At 44.5% G+C, this 18,954-nt stretch overlaps 1 protein-coding gene and 1 non-coding gene across 3 annotated transcripts in view; one reads left to right on the top strand and one right to left on the bottom strand.

Moving 5' to 3' along the window:
* Positions 1 to 18,954, top strand: part of LOC144469555 (uncharacterized) — a 124,659-nt gene that overhangs the window by 72,891 nt on the left and 32,814 nt on the right. The window lies entirely within an intron of this gene.
* Positions 11,657 to 11,728, bottom strand: Trnam-cau (transfer RNA methionine (anticodon CAU)). Its single transcript has one exon. It is a non-coding gene; the product is annotated as a tRNA-Met (tRNA).

Genomic DNA, 18,954 nt, shown 5'->3' on the forward strand with positions numbered 1-18,954 from the left:
TCGACGTTAAGCCGCAGACACTTGCAGCTTTTATACTCAAAAGGCTGCTGTTTTCTTTCTTTAATTTCACCCATTACATTGTAATTAACAAATATTCTATGCTTCTATTACAGATTTATCTCCGCAAAAAGCCGTGGTCTAGTTATTATAGATACAATTTGATCGAGGTAGTACGGTGGAGGTTAGCCAATTACCAAGGCAATTGCTGCGCAGTTCGTTCATTTTCGAGCGTAATTAACTGTGCATTTACTAGATCCGACATATCGAGTATTTTATTTCAATTCAATTAATTTATTTGCTAAGATTCGGAACACCGACGCACAAAAATAGCGTATCACGTTCCTACTCGTACCACTATTCTTACGTACATTGATATTCCTACCGATCAAAAAGCAAAGCACGTAACGAAACCAACTCGCGAGGACAAATAACGCGACTAAACTAGTAGAACAAATCGAGCAAACAGAACCCCGGGCTGCAGATCAAAAATAAATACCAGCCTCATAAATACCCCTAAAAATAAATAAGCAGCGTCGGTCGAATAAAATATCGTACGGTCCGTCCGATGGACAGCAACGGCAAAACTGTACAAACCAGCTAGCCGCCGATCCGAGATACACGGTCGAAAACAAATGAAACAGCCGAACGGGTTACGACAGAACGGCCGTAGAAGCGTCCGCCCCAAAAATGAACAGAGCCGAGCAGAAATTGTAGAAACGGGATAAAGAGCGGACGAAAGAGTGAAACTAAACAAAACGAAACCGGCAATCCGTGCTAAACGGGGATAAATTGAATATGCCAAGGAAATTCGCGAGGAGGGGGGGAGAGGGACGATGAACGAGCGTTAGAGGTCCGCGGAGTATTATCAGCCGCGCGCGACCATAGAGAGCGGCGGTGGAACAATTTTTAACGCGAATTCGAGGGGATTCGGTATCGTCGAGGAGCTGTATCGAGACTGAAATGCGCAGTGCTAATGGCGCAACGAGCGTATCATAACGAGGGCCGCGTTCGACGGCTGCAAATTGCGATTGACCATCTCTCGTCCCAACCCCCACCCCCTTTCCCTCTCTAGCTCCCTCTCTGTCTTCCTCTTTCGATCTATATTTCTCTCTCTAACTCTCTACGACTGTCCGTCTCTTTCTCTCTATCTCTTCTTCTCTCTTCGCAAGCCTGTTGCTCCGCTACCGCAAAGACGATACCGTCCTCGATTTCCCCTCGCACCCCATTTTTCGCCCCTCGGTAGAGCAGAGCAGAGTAGAATAAAGCAGAGCGAAGCAGAGTAGAGCAGTAGACTAAAAACAGTAAAGTGAAGTGGGATAATGGAATACAAAGATGAAATCGAGTAGAATGGAGCAGAGTGAAGCAGAGTGGAGCGAGAGAAAGACAAAGCAAATGAAGCACGATGAAGCAGAGCGAAGCAGAGCAGAATGAGGCAGAGCGAAGCAGAATGGAACAGAGCGAAGTATAATGAAAGACGGTGAAACAGAGCGAAGTATAATGGAGCATAGCGAAGCAGAATGAATCACAATGAAACACAGTGAAACAGGGGGCGAAGTAGAACGTAGCAGAGCGAACTATAATGTAGCGAAGCGACGTAGAACATAGCAAAGCGAAGCAGAACATGGGAGAGCGAAGTATAACGAAGCAAATCGGAGGAAAGCGGAGCAGAGCGAAGCGGAGTTCCCGCCCGGGCATCGCCGCGCGGAGGCTTCTACTCTCGCGGCCCGTTCTTCCCTGCTCTCGTCCCTGCACGCTCCGGATCAATACTCACCTGACCGAGGCGACGCGACGCGACGCCACGGGACGCGACGTATATATACGCCGCTGGCCGACCGGACCCACCGGCAGGTGCTCTCACGCACTGCGCAGGTGTGCGTCCGGACACGACGGCCTACGCGCGATCAAACGTCACGCCGATATCGCCTCTCGTCCCACGGATACGGTGTGCGCCGCCACCTTCTCTCTCCTGAAAAGATCGCCAAATTGCGGTGTTCCCGGCGGCGCATCCAATTTCTGTTTTTGACACTGTAGATACGGGGGCGCGCGGAGAAATAAAACCGTGGAGAAAATGACATCGCGCGCGGCGCACACGCTATCTGCGTGCGTCCTCTCTGTACCACGAGAGAAATAGGGGATTGGCTCCGTGGCCTGGAAACCCGTGAGGAATAGCTGGAATAAAAGGGTTGAGAAGTTGAGCTCATATTTCGAACGATTGTCGTCCACCGAATATTTTTGCTATTTTTCCGTGGGTGGATCGTTAGGGGAGCATTCAGTGCAGTTAATTTAGTACTTTAAATTAGCACTTTAAATTCGTTAAAGAATATTAACCCTTTGCAGTCGGCGAGCCATTTCAACTGGAAATCGACAATATTTTTCCAGACTTATAGCGCTTCCATTTCATAGAATCTCGTGCATTTTATACATTATGGAATTGAATTTTCTGACTAGTTAACAGTTCTCAACAATTTTTTTGTATATAAGTAGATTTGATAAAAATGATTTTGAAACGTAACATTTTTAGTGGCGTCTTTAAGGCTCGACCGCAAAGGGTTAACGTAAACGCGATTTTGTTCACTGTACTTTCAAATACAATGAACATTTCGACGATTCGATAATTTCCGCGCGAGCTGCTCAGTGTCCGTTAATTACTCCTAAAAACGGCACTGTTCGCAGCGATCGTGTTTCATCGACGTTTCCAGCTTCCCCGAACAAAGTGTACACGGCGGAGTGAAACGAAGCGGTCCCGAGACAATCGTCGATCGCCGTTCTTCTGCAATCGCGATAATTGCAGCGACCTGTAGCCAAACACGACCGGACGAAAGTAACGGGCAATCGTATTAGGGTTTACATTTCAATCGGCTCTATTAGCGTGTTATCAGATGAGATTTCAACGAGTCGGATCTGACGCCCCATGCGCTCCCCATCTACCTCTTGAATTCTTCCTCGTTTTTCCTCCCTCTTGACTTTTATCTCTTTCCACCTCTATCTTGATTTCTTTCTCTCCCTTTTCTGAACTCTCACTATCCCCATTTATCTCTCTTGATTTCTTTTTCTTTCTGCCTTGAATTCTCTCTCTTAATTCTCTCCCAATTTCCATCGCTCTTGAATTCTCTTTCCATTTCTTTGTCCCTATTTCTCCCTCTCCCTCTCTCCCTCTCTCTCTCCCTCTCTCTCTCTCTCCGGTTCTCTTTCCCGCGGCGAGAACGAGCAGGACGAAATCGGTGCCAACTGAATCGAGGGTTGATTCACGGACGGTTTCAACTCCGTTTGACAGAGTCCGGGCGCCGGTAGCAGCAGGGCTACGAGCGGCAGCCCGGATAGGGAAAACGGTTTGTCTGCAGTTCGCTCGTTTGTAGATTCTGCGCGGAAGTTTAGCGGGCAGGAAAGCGCGTCGTTAGAGACGGCGAGCCCATTCAGGGCTGTTCGAACCGATGGCGATGCGGGGGGGTTTAGTTCCGTCGGTTTGAGTTTGTTGAAAGGGGGCTTCGCGAGTTGTTTGCCAGCGGGCCCGATGACTGACGATATTAGGCGCGATAGAGAGAGAGAGAGAGAGAGAGAGAGAGAGATGCCTAGCCGAGAGATATTAGAAACAGATTAATCGCGATGGCAACGCGAACTGGACTGTGACGAGGAGCTTTGACCCATCCTCGGTTTCATCCCGTGCCGGAGGCGTTCCGCGCGCCTCAAGTCGATCGTCCTACGGATCTTTTCATAGTAGACTGATTCGGCTCCGTGAGAATTTCAGCGGCCATCGCCGAAACACTTGTGGGATAGGGTTGATTAGGTGTTTGTGGAAATTGGCGCTGTCTATGCTCGTTTGAGGCGGTTTGATAGAGATCCTTTGGTGATGAGGGTGATTAGGTATTTTTGAAGATCGATGCTCTTTCTCATAGATAGAGGTTAGGTTCGTTGAAAATATTTATCAATCATTTAATAAAATAGCAAGAGGATATCGGAATTCTTTACCCCAAAAATTAAATAAAAGAATGAGGTAACACGCCGAATTTACCATCATAAATTAATGTTTATCTCGTCAGCAACTATGGAACCCTTTCTTTAACCAGAATCGCGTCATTTTAAGGGTTGCAAAATTGCCGTGCCATATTTTTTACCATCGATTAATGCTACAATTGTCGTGCTTGCATCTAGTCGAATCTTTAAATATGAATGACAAGAGAATATTTAATTTCTACTTAAAATAAGGGATGAAAATTCTTACCCAACGTCTGCGGATCTCCGTCGCGAGTCTGACTGCTTAAAGCACGGCAAAGGGTTGACGCAGCCTTCGTCCGGAAGACAGGTCGAGCAGGTTCGAAAGGGATCGCGAGATAAAAGGGCGAGCCATCTCGCAAGCAGAGAGGTCTCTAGGCCCCGCAGTTTTTCGAAACAGTTCCGAGGCGAGCGCGCCCGTGTGCCCGGCGATGCGCGAGAGGATCGAATCGGGGACAAAGTAAAAATTGAATGAGACGGACGAAGGATCGGACAGATGATTTCCCGGGGAACGCTTTCTTTCGGGGCCGAGCGCGGAAGCTTGCCGACCGGAAGAGCCCCGGATCAATTAGACGACGGCCGAGGAGGAGCGGTTCGGTAGAAAGGGGTTAATCAACGAAATACCTCTGGTAACCATTGTGCCATTGAAACGCCGACGGAATGGAAGCTTGCTCGACGAGGATAATTTCATATAGATCCGTCGCTGGAACGGGACCTCGACGGTGCTTCTTTTACAATCGGTGTTTCGTAATCGTTTCGAAGTTTCTTCACTTGTGAAATCGCGCACGAGGCGCAACGCGGCGTGCAACGTTCTACGAACACGCGTTCGCGTTGTTGATAACAAGATCGATTTCGATGGATGTGAAGTTAAAATAACGTCATACAAATTAGTATATTGTTGGTAAAATTCTTTCCGTATCGATATATTTTTAATATAAATTTTCTCTTGTTTTACGTAATTAATATTCTTTTAAGCGAAATTCTGTTTCATTATTTTATAAAGTCTCTATTAACTTCTATAATCGATATATTTATTAATATATAATAAAATCAGTTACTTCCATATTACATATTCAGAACTGTTATTTCAATATTACATTTTATAATTCCGCCCTCGCAAAGCCGGTTATCGAATTTCAACGTTATTATTTCATTCGAAAACGTAGAATTTAAGTAAACAATATTTTTAGTTAAATATCGTACACCGTGGTTAATTACTCAGACATATTCATAGAAAGGAGCACCGTTTTCTCGTTCCGCGGCGTCTTTCGCCTACTCGACGGAGCAAACAAAATACGGTGTCCTCGCGCGCAGGGGAATAAAATTGAGGCGCCCGCGTTCGCCTCGCCGGAGAAGTTGAAATTGAATGGACAGACAAATAAGCAGCCGGAATTTAATATAGAGAATATACGATTGGAACAGAAGCCGCGGCATTCTGTGCGAAAGAAGCCGCGGCCAGAGTTATGGACGCCATGACTGGAAACCCCGCGCAATCTCCATAGAAGTGGCCGTCCATTTCATCGGAAAACAAAAGCGCGATATCTATATTATATAGAAATTTATATATAGTAAGTTATACTGACTATATTAAATTATATTAACTATATTAAATTGTACCAACTATATTAAATTATATTAAATATATTAAATTGTACTAAATATATTAAATTGTACTAAATATATTAAATTATCTATATTAAAAGACAATATTAATTGATTAAATAAAAATGCCCATAACCTTAATATACTTCGTAAAACTATGTTATGGGGAGGTGGAACTCATAGCCCACGTGTCAGCGAATATTTCACGTTTCACACCGCGGGCCTGATTAATTCGATAAATAATTATATTTGGCACACGACCACCGGCCGACACTGTATAATTCTAACTCCATTAAAATGCAACGAAGGCCGATCGAATTGCAAATTTCACGCGGATTCTATTTGTCGATATTCAAAAACGCCGAACGAAATCATTCGGTTTGCTCCGAATAAATATTTCCCGAAGATCATCGAACAAATTCCTTTCGGACGAATATTCGAATAATTCCTCGGAAATCATTCTGTCTTTTTTTACTCGAATAATTTTTCGTCTAAATAAATCTTTTGTTCGAAAAATTTGAGGAACCAATATAAAACAAATAAATCGTCAAAGCTATAAAAGAACACTTCTCATTATATTTTATTAAATCAATCGTTTACCGCGCGGAATCCAGGACGAACAAATCCTTCCTCGAATAAAATATTATTCTAACAAATACACATCCGAATCGACCTATATTCGATCGAGCATTTTATTCGACGTGATCGAATAAAAACGTTATTTAAACAGATTTTTTAAATCAATATTTAACAACTTTTTTCTAGGTCTTCCACCCTTGCAAAATTTCCCATAGAACTCTTCTATACAGAACAGCAACAAACTCGGCCCCGAATTTACGTTTCATAAATATAAAACGAAGTCCATCCGTCACGCGGACAAGTATAGTTCGCCGTCCCCGAGAATTTCAATAAAACTCTAATAAAGTCGGCGTCGTCTTGCGAACACTGTAAAATCTTGCAAATCGGCCGGCCGGCCGCTCTAACAACTTTACGTAATTTTATGCGACAATATTAAGAGATCCCGCTTGCTTATGCAACAGGCGAGCGAGCACGCCGTTACAACGACGCAAACCCGACGTCGACGTAATCGATGTTCTCCCCCCGATCGCAACGTTGTTGCGAGGGGTACATTTTTCTGATTAAACTCGCGGAGACGAAATTTATCGGAATTCATTTTATATCGAGTAACGTCGCCGCGTTATTGGAAACGTTGCTACGACGATTGCTCTCTCCTCGTTATGCATTCCGCGGTACCTTTTCCACCGCGGAATCAAGAGCACCGGTACCGATATTAATTGAACGGAATGAGCCTCGCTCCTCGCGCCGACGCTTTTGTTAACAGCCGCGGCGTTTGGACGCGCCGCGAGCCGATATCGAGCGAATCGCGTCGTTCGCGATGCACGGTTGTTGTTGCCTTCCCGCTCGCGATACGAATAAAAAACGCTCGCGATATTCCAGCGGACCGTAAAATAAATGAGCCGTTTATTCGGAAAGTGGCACGAGCGCGTCAATTTTTTTCCTGTTGCCTGTAGTCACAAGCGCAACTTCAACTTATCTATGGATAAAATATTTAAGGTTATATTCCGAGTAAATATGATAATTTTGAACAAATAAATTTTCAGAGTTCAATAATTGAGCCGCTTATTTTATACATATTTTCTATAACTATATACATCGTTAATTAAGCCTCCCACTGATTAATTTGTCAAAAAACTTCGTCAACTGTTGTACATTTAACCAACCGTGCCCCACTCGCATTTTTCCATCCCATTTCCGAGTCATAATAATAAACGGAACGAACTACATTGTACATTTCTCATCGGCTTCCGTTCCACAAAATCCTCTTCCGCTGCTTTAATTTCGCGCAGAGCTGCGCCGACCGCGCGTATTTATTACAACAAAAAACGAAGGACGGAAAAAAGTAAATTTTTGCAATACTTCCAGCTTACGAGAGTTATTTATAAGGGAATGGGGTACGAGAACAATTTCCTTCGCTGCGAGCATTTCGAAAATAACTTTCGCGATACGGTGCGACGTCCGATGGAATAAAAGGGGTGAAGAGCAGGCGGAGAGCGATAGGGAGGTGGGGGAGGAAATAGAGAGACAGACAGGAGTGACATTTCGTTTCCCGGGAACATAGACCGGAGGATCAGAGGCTCGGTAAAACCAACAAACTGCGCGCGCGGCGGACGTGACGCAACCGTAAATCGGTCGGCGAGCGAGCGCGCGCCAGAAAGCCTCCCATCGCTCCGCGAGAAGATTGTCGCGATTCCGGGCCGGAATTGCCCTGCCGGCAATTACCCGCGGGGATTCGCCAGGTGCGTTTTTTTCACCTGAGACGCGATCGCTTTAGCCGTTTAGGCCGCGTGCGATTTTAGGCGAACGAACGGGCTTCGACGATGGAACTGCATTAGTCTGGCATCGTCGACGCTATTTCAACAAAATTAACTTTCGCCAATTTATTAGCGACGCCAATAGGCGACCAATGACTTTCGTCGACGCTGTGAAATTTTTAATAAATAAAATGACTAATAAGATCGTGGAACAGGCTTGGTCAACTTTGATCGACGATAATTCCGCGAGAAATCATCGTAGAATACTGAAATTTCTTTTAAACTGAAGCTTGAAGTCTGCACTTTAAGATAGTATATCTAGTTTTCAAGTTTGATTCGTTTTCACCACCGTAATTATTTAAATAAGAAGCCATGTTCGTCGGACCAGCTTATAAGACCACAGCAAAAATTGCCAATTTCAACGAAGCGCGCAAAGCTTATAAAATTTTTTCTGGAGATGCCGTTTACTGCAAAATAAACTTTGATCTTTCCCCTTTGATTGAAAAAAAAATAATCCACGCTGCGATTTTTTCTCGCAAAGTTATCGCGCTTTGAAGTAACCCAGTTATAGGCACAGATGAGGAACTTGCAAATCGTTATTTTTCAAAGTGAAAAAATAAAAAAATAAATATAACTAGTAAACTAATCCCATCTAACACCTTTGAAAAAAGGTACAAATAATTTAATTTTTCTCTGACAAAAGTTATTCTGTTTAAAAAAGGTGTCGAATTATTAACGCGAGCCGCATGTGCATATCTGTACAGCAACGAAAGTATTTTTCAGTATTTTATTTTTATGTTAAGTTTCGTTGTTAAAGACTCTGCGCGAATTGCGAGAGAATAGTTCCAGAAGCGAGTTCGATCTATATCTATTGTCCGGGGCCCTTAGCGGCCGCCCAGATGACGTTGTTTGCGCGAAGAAAATATCGCGTCGGAGCGGTGTTTAGTGACGATCGAACGGGAACACATACATGCACACACACAGGGACCGGCGAAATTGTTTGTCGGTATCGTTTGCCCAGCGCGTCGCCCTGTAATCGAGACGACTATCCCGGGCTTGGCCCTGTGTACACGGCAAAGTTCGATGGACCTTCGCGGCTCCTATTAAACGAGCTGGAATTTCGAGAAGAAACGTTTCGGGTACCATTTATCCCTTTACCCTTTGACCACCGGCGGCGTGCACACAGAGTATCCAGAAATTATTTAACAATTTCAAAATAGAAGATATATTATTAATAGATCATTTTAAGCAACCTTTTTCCTTTGTTAAAAATGGTCTCCGAGGCAGTGATGACGAGTTGAAATAATTTAATAATAAATAAAGAATATAAGATATAATGTAATATCTTACATTATAATGTAATATTAAAAATATTAAATATTGAAAATTAGATATATAACACAATATTAAAAATATTAAATATTGAAAATTAAATATATAACACAATATCAAAAATATGAAATATTGAAAAATAAATATATAACACGATATTTAAAATATGAAATATTTAATATCGAACATAATTACTGAAAACATCGAAGCATTCGTTGTCGAAGGATTTAAGGAAAATTGTATCTTCAACGAAACGTAAAGGGAATAACCGATGGAGAATGATTATTCGGTGAAATGGTTCCGAGACGAGACCTCGTAAAACGTAGGCGAAAGGTCCGAAGTCAGGTCGCCCGAGACCCGATTCACAACCTTTCACCGAGGGAAACTTCTGTGTACGAGGCTTCGCGAACTTCTTCAACCCGGAGCGCGTTCACGGAGGAATTTTCTTCCCGGCGAGCATCCGGTGATCGAAGCCCCGGAAGTATGAAGTTTTCGACCTCGACGGACCTCGGGTCACCCCCGGGCACGTACACCGGGGTCGACGAACATCGATTCCACGATTCCTCCGCATCGTTCACGCGTTACGAGTCGACGCGACTCTACAGCCGAGTTCCCCTCCAATTGGCCGCTCGTATCTCGTTAATAACTCGCGAACGAAGTCTCGCAGAAAATTCACTTAAAGGAAACAATTGCTCGAAATTACCTCGGGAAATCCGTCGACTAGCTTTTTTCGACGCCCTGCGTACTACTCTGTACCTCGAAGACACCGAGGGATTTATAAAGGGCGGAAGTCTTCGCGTACAAAATAATGGGAATAAGTTGGCAGTTGGTACCGGCGAGAGACCGCTTTTCAGCGGCCGGCGAGAGGAAAGTTACGTGAAACGTCTGGCTTTGTCCAGACCGGACGGAGGAATTTACGTAATTATTTGCGTAAGCAGCGAAGAGACCGTCGGAAAAAAGCCGGAGCGAATAAGAGGAACGAGACGGACTCGAGGGAAAAATGTCGTTTCCCTCTACGGTGATTAATATTAAACAACGCGGGATATTCAGCCGGGGGGAGAGAAAAAAATTGCAGGACCGTTCTTTTTAGTCCACGGGAAAAATAACGCGAACGCTTAAATAGGTTCTTCCCTCGCGTCTTTCAACGTGGCGCCCCCGCGTGGCCAATTGTGCGCGCGCTAACGCGCCGAATGATTACACGGAGAGAGGCGACTGCTATGGAAACGTCGGAAAAAAGGCTGCTCGCAGCGGAAGGATGCTGGAAAACCGGCTGCAAACGTGCCCGCGTTCCTCTCGCCGTTCCGTTTAAATTAGCCAAAAGCGCCACCGGGTGCTACCCTTTTTTACCACACGGAGGGTATAATAGATTTAATGCGCCCGACGAGAAAGTAACTAACGCTTGAAATGAGAAACGTTCGTTCTCCGTTTCCGTCTTCGACTCGATCTGATTTTTCGATGGAATAAATGGAATAAAAATTGATTTTAGAAAAATTATTATAATTTGCAAAAATAGTTACATCATTTCTCAGGTTATGTTTAAATGTTCGCCGTTGTAAGTTCAGCACAGAGGACGGAAGACAACGCGAAGGTACGTGAAATTCCGCGTGGCACGCGTCTCTTTCGCGAGGGTAGTTCTGACGCGTACTTACGGGGGTATTTACGGGAGGGATCGGGTCAAGGCTGTAGCGGCGTGCGAGACCAGCTCTACCGGTCGGTCTATACGTGGTTTTATGGGTCCGCGGAACGGTGGCTGCTCGTCAAAGCGGTTTACAAGCCGCGCGAAGCACCATAACACACACACAAGCGGGGTTGCATAATTTTCTGCGGTCATTGAGAGGTTGCCGAGCACGCTTCATCCCCCATTGCGGACGCTCGAGTGTCTGTTCGCACGTTCCCTGTCGCGCGTATGCGATTGCCACTTCCGGTACGGAATGCAACAAATTTGACAGCCGATGGATTTGCGATCAATGGCGAGTTGGGAAAGAAGGGGGTGAAGTTACCCCTTGTCCCAATGTTCGTCAGAAAAAATTAAAAAATAAAGATATCGTAGTGTCTAAATATCATATTGTATCTAAATAAATTATAGGTCAAAAATAAAATAATAATTAAATATCAACTGCTTACTTATTCAATTATAGGGATAATATTATTAATAAGTATCTAAATAAATTATAGATCAAATATTGATAATATTATCCTCATAATTAAATAACGAAACAGTTGAAATTTAATTATTTTTTGACAAAGCATAGCAAAGAAACAGATAACTTCGATTGGCAATTTTCAAAAGTTGCATCGATTATTAATTTCGTCATTATAAATGTAGAATTCCTCGATGGAAAAATTATCGATTTCTAGCATCGACGTTCAGAAAAAAAAAATAACAATTAACGGACTTATAGCAGAGCGTGGTTTCGATCCACGGACCTCTGGGTTATGGGCCCAGCACGCTTCCACTGCGCCACTCTGCTGTTGCGATTCGTTTTATTTCATAGCACAACTGATCCCTACGATTCCTTTCTAATTTCTTATACCTTGCCAAAAAGTAGACACTTGTAGCTTTAATTTAAGCTATATCGCATTGAAAGAGATTCGCAGGAACGCGCTTTAAAAATTTATCGAACTTCCCCTCTACATTTCATTCCCTAATGAAAGGAAATTTCAAATTTCCCGGAACGCTGCTGTTATCTTACGCGGACCACGATTGTTCCACAATACCGTAGGTACCTCTGTCAGTAATTTATAGAGAGCCGGTGGAATATACGTGTCCCGTTACCGTGGAAAATGCGAGGAAACCATATATATCGGAAGACCGTAAGAGGCCGTCGTTATCTCTGCTATGGACGCGCGACGTCCTTGTTCGAATTAAAAAGCATACAATGTCCACGGTACTCCGGTACTTGATCACAGAACGTGCAACAATGCGTCCATTTGCTATCTGTCCCCCTCGAACGTCGCGCGTCCTTCCAAAGAAGCCGCTCCAATTCGGGATCGCCGACGCGTCGCACAGTGCCCCATAATGGCGGCCGCGCGCAATCAATATTTGAAAAACCGTCGTCCTTCTCCCTGGGATCGGGGCGAAAAAAAGAAAAGAAGCGGCTGTCCGGTGTACCATCGTCGAGATAAAAATTTATCGCGTATTGGCCGCGCCCGAGCCTCGAGTTTAACGAGTTTCTGAAACTTATTACGCGGGTTGCTGCGTTTCGAGGGGAATAGACCGTGTAAACGGTGGTCGATGGGAGCGCTGATTAAAGTCAATATTACAGGAATTATCATAATATTGCGCGGCGGCGGACGTTTCGGTGATTGCTAATCGAAGATCGAACGAAGTTCGCCGATGTTTTTTAAGCGGTTTTCGAAAACATTGCTTATTAAACTCGATTATCACACGATGTCCATCAAGAATCTGACTCGTTAATGCACAACAACGGGTTAAGACGGAAACCAAAAAGTGACGTCTTCGAGGAGATGTTCTCGCAATGACAGGAGGCTCTTGGTTTTCGCGACAAATAAACGGTGCCTGCGATTACTCTCATTTACATAGAGGATCGTGTCCCGACGGCCATCGATTTCCCAGCGCGACGCGACCCGAGCCTCGATCAACGACGGTCGAATTTCAACGGGCAGCGCCATATTTTTCGCATTTTTTTTTTCTTCGCCTCGCGGGCCGTTCTCCCAGAGGGGCGAGAGCGCGCCGTTTATCGCGATATTTTATATTTAGTTTCCGCCCGGATCATTCCGTCCGTTTGTTTTCCTTTTACATGGACGATCCATCCCACCGGGGTCCCTCGGTCCGTCGCGAATAAATATTTCCCCGACGGTGGACAAAGGGCGCGCGAAAAAAACCGACGGCCAGCGCAGCCCGTCGAAGGTCGTTTTTTTCGTCCGCGTCCGACGACGGAAATATTTTGCTCGCGCGCACTTTATTCGATCGCTTCGCCGATCGGACGTCGTTTCCCGGTATTCGTTTCATATTTTTTGCCGCTGGAATGCGTTTAATTCGACGCGATCCTCCTTCTCGTAGTTTCGCCAAACAGTTTCGCCGTATTTCTGCGGGACCGGGTATTTATAACGAAAGCAGGAAATGGTCTCGGATTTCGAAACGGTGTGGCGGGAGTCGTCGGAGAATAAATGAGTCGTTTGTTTCGAAAACGGCTCATTTATTTTAACACTTTGCCGAGCGTGGCTCTATAAATCGGATTTTTATCTCGATTGCTGGCTCGTGAATCGCTTGTTGCGACAACTAATAATTTCATAGCTATTGCTGCGGTATTGTAATGTAATTTTTTAAATATTAGATGCCTCTCGCGGCGATTAAAATTAATGAAATTCAACGTAGGGAACATGAAATCGAACATTAAATATAAAATCAAATTTAAAATATAAAATCAAATTTAAAATATAAAATCAAATATGAAATCAATGCGACCGAATATTCGTACGATTATTACGGGACTGCATTCGATTCGAGTCGTTCTCTTATTTCTGCATTTTCAATATTCGATGTAATTGCGCGACGAAGGCAGATTATCCTGCAACGCGTTCATTTAATTCTACGCAGGTACTGCTAGAGAGATACTCGATCCGGAACGAATTATATCAGATCTTTTTCAGGCGAATTAGAGCCGGCATGGAACGCGCGGCCAGGCATAACCCAGTTCGAGCGAATTAAATCATCGCGGCAATCGCGGCAGGATTTTCCTGCCATTAAACGCTCTATTATCCGGAAGAATAGATCTAAACGATCCGGTAATTATCGTCGACGTCGACGCGGGCCTTTGCGCGTCTAAACAACGCGAACGTAATCGTCGTTGCTATATCACATAATTCCCCAACAAACATAATCGCAATCCGAGCAACGAAATCTGTTTCACAAATTAAACGTTCCCATCGTATGAACAAACAAACGCAAAAATCTCTTGACAATAAATTCTGGCCGGTTACCGTACTTTTTTACTGTTATCAATCGCGAAAATCGTGCAGATTGTCCGGATTGTCACGAGCTCGTTCGCGTCATATATTAAAGAAAAATCCGCGCTCGCGTCGGCCGCCGGTATTTTATTAAAAAAAAAAGCTAGATGAAAAAGGTAACGGCTCGTGTCGCGAGCGTATCGAGATCGCCCTGCGATCCGACGACTCGATAAAATATATAATATTTATAAATAGCAATGCGCGTCGGTGGGTTACGAGCTCGTTCGACGGGAACCGAAAACTTGCGCAACATTCATAAAAAGTTTTACAAAACGCCGTTATTCGGAAGCGCGATAGTTTACGCAGAGTTTATACCGCATTTATACCTATACAATAATACAATATATTATTTTACCGGTACAAAGTCCCCTTTAATACGTTACATTATATCCTATTATACGTTACATTGTCCCCGCGGTTCACCCTCGTCAAATTTTCTCGCCTCGACCGGCGTCGGCTTAATTTCCAGGTAAAAACAATAGCGCGTGTCGCGACGCGCGAAAGACGCGTTGATCCTGCGTGCCGGCGCGCCCGGTTTCCACTGGCGAGCGTAAACTCCCGGGAACCACACGGACGCGGAGGTAAATATTATGATCGTCGTTTCGGTAGGGCGGCGCCCGTTGACACGGTTAATATAATATTTTCGTGAAACGCCGCGCGCGCGGAATAACGTCGCTCAACGTTGCCCGGGCCGGGGGGGAACTATGATTCTCGCCCGGGAAACGAGCGACGCTTCGCCAAGGAGCCTCTGACAGCGTTCCACGCGCCTGGCTCCCTTGTCAGCTGCAGACTGCCGCCGCGCGTTCGCACGGAACAATTTCGCGGAGCCGGTGTGTCGATACGAATGCCGTCGTGCCATCTTCCGAAAAACCTGTCCCCCGGCGTTCCGTGAACGTCGCGACGCGGCCGGATCAATCCGGGGGAGTTTGATTTTTCACCGTCGACCGTCTTCGCTCTATAGGGTGTCCTAAAATCAAGAAAATCAAGGTGAGATTAGTGGAAGTAATTTTTACCTCGGTCAAAATGCAAGCCGTGGCTTTCATTATTTTTAATTCAATTTTTGGGGGTTTGACCATAATTCTACAAAGTATCTTAAAAGTGACGAGAACTGTTCCCGAGGTGATGCGAAGCAACTCTTTCCTTTACAGAGACTTTCTACGAGGCTTTGTTTGCGCCCGTGGTTATTTGTATTATAAATCGGTACAATTGAATAATCGAACGATGTAGGAGCCGCGCGAGAAGCTTTATTAAATTGGAAATTTATATGCGTGGAAATATCGAGTCATATTTCAGCGGTACGTTTGTTCAACAAATTAATCACATATTATTATCGGCCACTGTGCCGGTGATAAGATAATTGCGGAGAATCGCAGAAATAAAGCGCGTAAATCGGTGAGCAAGTGGGCGGATAAAAATTGTTGTCGTCGAGAGATTGGAAATGCAACTTAATTGAAAATACACTGCAATTGAAGTACGTTGTAATTGAAAATACACTGTAATCGAAGTACGTTGTAATTGAAAATACACTGTAATTGAAGTACGTTGTAATTGAAGTACACTGTAATTGAAGTACGTTGTAATTGAAGTACGTTATAATTGAAATACATTGTAATTGAAGTACGTTGTAATTGAAGTACGTTGTAATTGAAATACATTGTAATCATATTACATCTCGATTGTATTCCATTACGATTACAGTATATTTTCTGATAAATTAACAATGAATTGAAGGGATCGCCTGCCAAAGCCGTCGTCGCCGGTAATTCGTCTAATTATTCTAAACAGTCCAATTACGACTAAGCGCCGCCGGTCGATGACCCGTAATTAATAAGCGGAGACCGATTAAACGCATCGACCGGCCGCGCTGCCCGTAATCAAGTTAATGGAAAAATGTTGAACAGCGGCGCGTAATCGCTCGCGATAACACGACGGTAATCAAGCGGAAGCGCCCCCGGGGTAAAAGGTTTTTGCGCCCGCCGCTTTTCGCCTTCTCTACGAAATTCGAAATTCCGACGACGGGGCGCGCGAGCTCGTTTTTCCATTCTTTTCCCCGACCTCCTTGATCTTACACACCGACGCGATCATAATTACATTCCTGTGTAGAACGATAGCGAGCCGAAGAATTCTCCTCCCTCTCTCTCTCTCTCTCTCTCTCTCTCTCTCAAAGCCCGCGAATATAATTATCAGCGAGCGTAGCCGAAAACAAAATAAGACGATAGTTTTGTAATAACGTCCTTTGCCTCCGTCTTTTCTACTTAATATATATATACCGTCTCTTTAACGGCACGTCCGCCATTGTTAAGCACACTTTCTTCCCTCCTTTGAAACTGTTGCAACAATTTCAGCCTGAAGGAATTGCTCGAATTGCTCTCGTCGAAGGCAGGAACGCTTTTATAATGGTTTAATAAGGCGTTGGGAAAAGACGCCTTTGACTAACGCGATAAATAAATAATTAAATGTGGAAAAGAGGTTTTTGAAAAAAAATTCAACGGGCTGATAAGCAAAGAAATAAATATGAAAAGAAATCTTGAGAAATAGAAGCACTTTAGCTTGAACATTGATTAATAAATAATTAATGTATGAATATTTCGTATATTTTTCAAGCAACAATTCGATCGGCAATTTCGCAACCGAGGCGTGAATAGAAGTCGTACCTATATCGGTCACGATTTAGCGACGGACAAAAGGGCGACTTAAGGGCTCGGCGTAGATTCTTGTTCGCGGCGCTCGCCGCTTTAAGGTCAAATAAATTCTGGCCGGCTGAATGGCTTCGAACCGCAATTTATTTCGCGATATCGACGCTTTCGCGGGAACCGCTCGTTCGTCTCTGATTTCGCGTCCACGAGGACACGGGGACGAGGACAGAAACGGAGGAACGAGCAGCCGGGGATGCTTCCGGTCGGAGCGGAGAAAAAAAGGGAGAAAATTACGATAGCAAAATTGTCCCCCGCGAGCCTTTGCGCGCGGGCCGATCGATAACAGCGGCGAGGGCGACCAGTGCTGGATGCTTGAAAGGGATCTCTTAGGGCTTCGCCGTCTTCGAACGGTATTACCAATCGTTTTGACAGATTGAGAGAGAGAGAAAAAGAGAAGAGGGAGAAAGGGGCCGACCAAGATTCTCCTACGACAGTTGAAAGCAGTTTTACGTTTCATTGTCACGCTCTCTGTCCTTTCTGATGGCCTGTAACTTCTGCGCCATTAAACAATTTCTCTGCGCCTCGATAATTCGTCGGCAATTCGAACGAAATGGATGTAATTGAAATTTCGCCAAAGGGAGGAAAATTCGGTGGGGAAATTGACATTGTTGCAAGCGCAATTGCTATTGTTTAACAGACCGCGATGTAATGGATGCAATGAGTTTGTTCACAGATAAAGGGTTGCAATCAAATCGACATTACATCGTTGACTTGATATAATTTTCATTTCTATTTATCAATAATTTTCGACACATTTTCCTCCCGAAAATACGCAATCGTACCCGCGTACTTCGCACATCCAGCGCAGGTGTTAAACCAGTTACAAGACACCCCCGTCCCACGAAAAGTAGATCCACCACTAGATTTCTCAGGGTGAATTCGAGGATTACGGAGGACGTTCCATTAAATCGCGAAAAGCCGCGTGTTTATCCGAGGCCCCGGAGATCCGGCTGATAACAGAGTTGCAATTTCGAATTCGAGTTTCGAGTCGAATCGAACCGAGTCGCGAACAGATCGATCGAGTCGAGGAAGGTAGAAAAGCGGGCGAAACGTCGACGGCGCGCGCCTCGGAACGCACCGATTTCCGCTCCGTGGAAATGCGCGGACTGTTTAATGCAAACGACAGACGGCGACATATTCTTTTCAGAGAGGAAAAGTTCGTGAACGAGGGCCGGCTCTCTCTCTCTCTCTCTCTCTCTCTCTCTCGCGCGCGCGCGCGCGCGTCGATCGCGCTAAATGACGGAAAGTTTCTTGCCGCGTTCGTTTCCGGATCGAACGGACCCTTTGGTTGTGAAAAAAAAGCACGTAACGCGAGTTAAGTGTCGCCTTTGATGCAAATCCCAGCGAGTTCCAATTCCCGCGAACTGCCGCGCGCATCGACGCCCTTCGATTTCTCTCTTCGCTTCTTTCCTCGGGTTTCCCGTTGAAATTCAGTCGCTGAAAAGAAAGAGGATTTTCTTAATATTAATATACATTTTACATTGATAATATGATATTAATAATATTATATTTCTCTGGCTAGGTTTATTCCTAATAGATTTCGGTCGTTTAAAAATATATGGACAGGCGAAATACAGAAAATAAATACATAAATGTGACAAATAATTATTGCGTTCATGTACCATAATTATATATTTATTTATTTTAATTATACCACATTTATGTATCTATATGTCTATGTATTACGAGAGGGGGTGGGTGAATAAAATACTGTCAGCAAAACAAACAGCGACGGGGCGACGAATTTTACGAGGACGATCTAGCTAGTACTCTCTGCGTGCAACAAGTATGTTATTTTTTTTATAGACAATGCATACACGTAAGCGTTGATCTCGTTGTTGCGCATCGTACAACCGCGTAGAATGACATTTTTCGGTGGGATAGTTTTATTCACCTACGCGGGGATTTGTTTGCTGGGAAATCGTAACGTGCCGCGGAATATTGAAGAGCAGTGCGCGTTGATTTACGCGTCTCTCCATTATTTCCTTCCGGCTTCACGGCCTACGCGCAACAACGACGAAAAATTGCAA

The sequence above is a fragment of the Augochlora pura genome, chromosome 4, assembly GCF_028453695.1.
Source record: "Augochlora pura isolate Apur16 chromosome 4, APUR_v2.2.1, whole genome shotgun sequence".
In the NCBI taxonomy this organism is placed as follows: domain Eukaryota; kingdom Metazoa; phylum Arthropoda; class Insecta; order Hymenoptera; family Halictidae; genus Augochlora; species Augochlora pura.